Raw genomic sequence first — 5,163 nt, forward strand, 5'->3', positions numbered from 1 at the left:
ATTGTTTTGTTTTTTGCTAAAGGGAAGGATTCTTGCCTCCTTCCATTTGTGAGGAAAGTATCCATTATTGATACAGTTATTGAATAGAACTGTAAGAAAGTTGATGGCTAAGTTGGATAGTTTTTTTAAAGCAAAGTTGGTGATATCATCTGGATCAGATGATTTTTTAGGTCTGATTTGCGAGATGATGTTTTTAACGCTGTCCGGGTTGGCAAAAATTTCAGAGGCTAGTGGATTTAAGGCCGAGTTGTCGGAGTCAAAAATGAATATGTGCTAAGGTATGGAATTTCTAACCCTCGCTGCTGAAAGTTTAGCAGATTCATTGACTCTGGAGTTAAAGTCGGGGACTCTTTCAAGATAGACTTCCATAAAGTGGTTCTCGAAGGCAGAGACAATGTCTGCTTCATTAGTAAACATATTATTGTTCACTGAAACTTTGTTTCACGAGAATTTTTTCTTGTTACCGACTTGCTTGAAAATTTCTTTAAAGGCTTGAGGACCTGGGACGATGTTGGCGAGTCTATCACCGAGCCATATGTTAACTTTCTTTTTTATAATGAAATTGAGAAGTGCAATTTGAGATGAGAGTTCTCTATAATGAGTATTAACTCTGTTAAATTATTGATGGTATATAATTTTGAGGCGTTTTTGCCATTGATGTTTAATCTTGTACAGGTTCTCAATGTCATTCGGAAGATTACGGTATTTTTTAAAGGAAAAAACATTTCTGGTCGAATTGCTCTCAAGACATGCATCGAGCGAGGTGGTGAAGCTAGAGATGTAACTATCAATATCAGAGTTGGAAAGACAGGAGTGGTGAGGGAGGAGGATATCCTGGAGGGAACCATCCAGCTCCTCTTTGAAGGTGTCCCAGTTAGTGCCTTTGAAACCCCTGCTTCAAAGAGGCTCTTTAATACAAATGTTGGCTTCGTAAAGGCTGATTGAAAGCAAAAGCGGACAGTGCACTGTCAACTAAGCGTGTTGTTCTTAGCAGAGAGCAATAGTTTGTTGCGAGGAGTGAGCCAAGAGTAGTCATGTTACTGTGGAGCGGACATGTCCATGGTGCGTGGACGCTTCGGAGCCACGGTGCCTGAGTCTGAGTTTTTCAGAGCTAGTAACTGGTAGGCGGCAGCAATTTTTTTCCTGCTAGGCTTTTTGCCTTTCAGTTTATCATCAGCCTGCCTCATTGGGCAGCAGGTAGCAGTTTGGATTTACGTCGTAAAAAGTTGCTGAAAGTACGATTTTGTCCCCATACCAATTTTGGGTTGGTTGCAAAGCCCAAAAAAAGGTGGGATTCAGGCAGAGCACGCTTTTTATTTTTCCAAAATGGCGGGTGAATTTAACTTTTCTTTTAAGGCCGTGTGTGAATTGAGTTAAATAGTTAAATCCGTGTTAAATTTTTGACACTATTGAGGTGAACAAAATAATTTCAAAAAAAGAATTTATTGTTTAAAATTTTGTCTGCCTTTTTTCTGCCATGATACTCCTTTTTAATAAAAAAAAAAACAAAACAAAACCATCTGCAAACAAAATTTAACTCAAATTTAACCAGGTCCCGGAGCCCAATAAATTTTTAACAGCTGAAAATTTTTTATTCACCTCAATAGTGTCAAAAATTTAACACGAATTTACCTATTTAACGCAATTCACACACGGCCTAAGTGAAAATTTTAATTAAACGTTTGCAATTTTTGTTTTTTTTTTTTTACTTTTTAATTGTTTAATCCAATTAGGAAAGAGAATTTAGCAACTTTCATTAATAAATTTTCGTTTGTATAAAAAAAGTTTTTTAATAATTAATTTTTTTTACAGAGAAGAATAATCACGTGTCCAATTTACCGGAAATCCAAAATCCAAGTCCTATCTTTGTCTTTTCCTTTTCTAATTTGACATTTTTGGACAGGGAAAAACAAAAAACATATGGTCACACACACACTTATAACAAACACTGTATGTGTTCGAATTTTAACCACAAAAAATTGTATATTTCGCGAAAGTTTTCAAATTTTAAGTTGTTATTTCCGATTAATTAAACAAAATCATTAGTTTCACATATTTATTTTGGAAAACAAGAACCAAATTCACAAATTAAAACTCAATCACAATGCGCGCCTTCTATTGTTTGTTTATGTCTTCACTAGCCCAGCTATAGCTGTAAATTTTGTTTTCTGTTTTTTTTTTTTACTATTTTCTTACAGGCCTCCTCCACAGTGCTTAAGCCTTAAGGCTTAACTACATACACCACTTTTTGAAAAAGTACAAAAGTGAAAATATTTTTTTCTGGCTAGCGCAATTGTTTTGTGGAAAAGAGTATACAAATTGTTTATTAGACCAAAAAATAAGCTTTCTTCATCATTTGTTTTAATTTTTCATCCCGAAAAACTATAGAAAAATGTAGTTAAGGCTTTATACCTTAATACCTGTTAAATAAATTCAAAATAAATAAATAAATTCAAAAAGTATATACCATTTCATGAAATCTAATTCAATTCAACATAAAATATGCAAAAATTCGCAAAACAAACAAATATATTTTGTCGTTGTCTATTGCTCATGAGAGGACAAAAAATAATGAAAAAACTGCACTTCCAAAAGAAAAAAAAAACACATCTCTGTCAAACTTGATGTTAGACAATCGTGTTCAGACAAAATCGAAGATACGATTGTCTAATACTAGTTTCCACCTACGCTAAATCCGAGATTGACGGCCATATTATTCACTAGTTTAAAAAATACATCACTCCACTTGTCAAATTCGTTGTGAACAAATTCCAAAATTGCACAAAAAAGGAGTGATTCACTCCCATAACTTTGAAAAACTCAACTATCTTAAATCTAAGATTTTAACCTACTTTCAATCCCAGATTTAGAATAAAACTCGAGATTTATGCTAAATCTACTTAGCTAAATCTCGGATTAAGGGTAGGTGGAGACGTAGTATAACATTGAAACAAGATACCCGATGGTATTTTCTCGTTAACATATCGTCGCCTCAATAAAATATTGTCGTATGTGCAAAATTGAGGTTTTGAGATTTGAATGCAGTTTTGCTAATTGATTTTATCTCCTTCGTTCTGTGAAATCCGTATTTCGATATCTGTATCCGTTTCCGAGATAATCGCTATGCATTTTGTCGTATGTGTAGGCTTACAAACATTTTCAGTAGCTTTTTGTCGTAAGTGCACAGAAAACGTGCACATACGACAAAAATTATCACATACTACAATTTTTTCATACAAATCAGTGTTTTTCTTCGTTCGGTAAATTACTGTCGCATGTGCTGTTTTTGCAACACATACAACAATATTTTACTGGAATTTCAGTAAACGTTTGTCGTTTGTCCCATAAGGAAATACACTGACGAGTGTAATTTCAGTTGCAATCAAGATGTCGAGCAGGTCGGACGAGTCGACCTGCGCCAAGTTTATCCGAGGAGCTTTATGCTCTATTTTATGCATACAAAATGCATAAAATAGTGGTTTTATGATTTTATTAATTTAGCATACGTAAAGAAATATTGGATGATGAATTCTTTGATGCCGATCTTTTAGGTTCCCCCCATGTTTCGAATCCAGTGGCAATGAAAACTTGGCCCTACCAAATTTGTATGAAGCTTTTATCGTGCTATCTTAAAAATGTAATAATTGAATAGTAATGCCGACTTTTCACGAGTCGATTTTAGCCGCACGATATGTCGGTCGACTAGGATTTTTCTATGGGGACTGTCACTTTAGTCGCCTGCGACTTATGTTCACACGGGTCGAAAAGCTTCGCGGCACGTGAAAAGTCCCCATAACTTAATTTTAGTAAACTGTGATCTCATAAATTCTAAAATTGCTTTAAAAATAATGTACCTATTATTTTTTTTTTTTTTTTCTATTTGTGATTTTTGATATTTGATATTTCTCACTTCCAAATTAAAAAAGTTCTATCATTTTATAGGTGAACTGCTTCTAAACCAATTGTTTAGAAGTTAGATGTAGGTATGTTATTTAACCATTAATGTTTTTGTTAAAATTGAGTTTTGCTAGACTCGGGTTATTACCAAGAGCCAATGTGATTTTAAAAAGCTTATAAATTAATGTTAGTTATTTGTTTTTTCGCATTGAATTTGACATCTATTTGTCGTATGTCGTAAACAAGTGTCGAATAAAACTTTGCTTATTTTTGTCGTATGTGTCATCAATTTGTCGTATGTGTTTTTGGCTAACAAATAGTTTCTGTGAAAACGTTACATACGACATCGGCATATTGGAGAAAATTGACTATTATTTGTTTCTGGATTGGAATATTGAAATAATTCTAACATAATTCAATAGACAAATATTTTCTGTATATGTCATGATATTTTTAAAAAAATTCACCGTACAGTTTTCGAGAAAAAAAAATCTGAACTTTAATTGCGTTTTCCAAAAAGTAGCCGAATGTAACATACGACATTATTTTATTGAGGCGACGATATGTCCGCTTTTGCCTGAGGTTAAGCGAAGTAGATTTAAAATAAATCTCGAGATTTATTCTAAATCTACTTAGCTAAATCTCGGATTTAGCGTAGGTAAATCATAGTATAAGACACGTCAACATGACAAAAATTATCCCCTGTGGAGGCGGCCTGCCACAGTACACATAAAAAGGTACTATATTCCGAACTGACATTGGGCACGTTCAAAGAGCTAACATAAAGCTATCGGATAGCTTTTTGTTGTTGTAAACAATGTTAAAAATTAGCAAGGAAACGAACCATTTTCTGTCAAAAAATAATCTGAAGGTATCCCAGAATTTCTGGTATACCTCAGGTATCCGAGTGATCAGCTGATATACATTTGGCTTTTTTTTATTTTGATTACTTTTCGGGCTATTATTCAGCTTCAAAATAAAAAAAAATTGCAAGAAATAAAGTCAAAGCGATTGTGCAAGTACTTTTCAACAATAAAAAAAATGTAATTTGCTCAAAAGAAAAAGTTTCCTCTTCTCAATATTTACATATTTTTTTAGTAGCTGCTTGGGCAAGCTATCTGGATACCTCTTTGTTCAAAAAGATATTCCAGATACGGGTATCCCAGATAGCCTATCCGATAGGTGTTTGAACGTGCCCATTGTGGCGGCCTGCTGTGATAAAATAAGTGCGTCCAGCAACAAACTTACATCATTTAAAGATATTTT

Source organism: Episyrphus balteatus, chromosome 1 (assembly GCF_945859705.1).
Source record: "Episyrphus balteatus chromosome 1, idEpiBalt1.1, whole genome shotgun sequence".
NCBI classification, from domain to species: Eukaryota; Metazoa; Arthropoda; class Insecta; order Diptera; family Syrphidae; genus Episyrphus; species Episyrphus balteatus.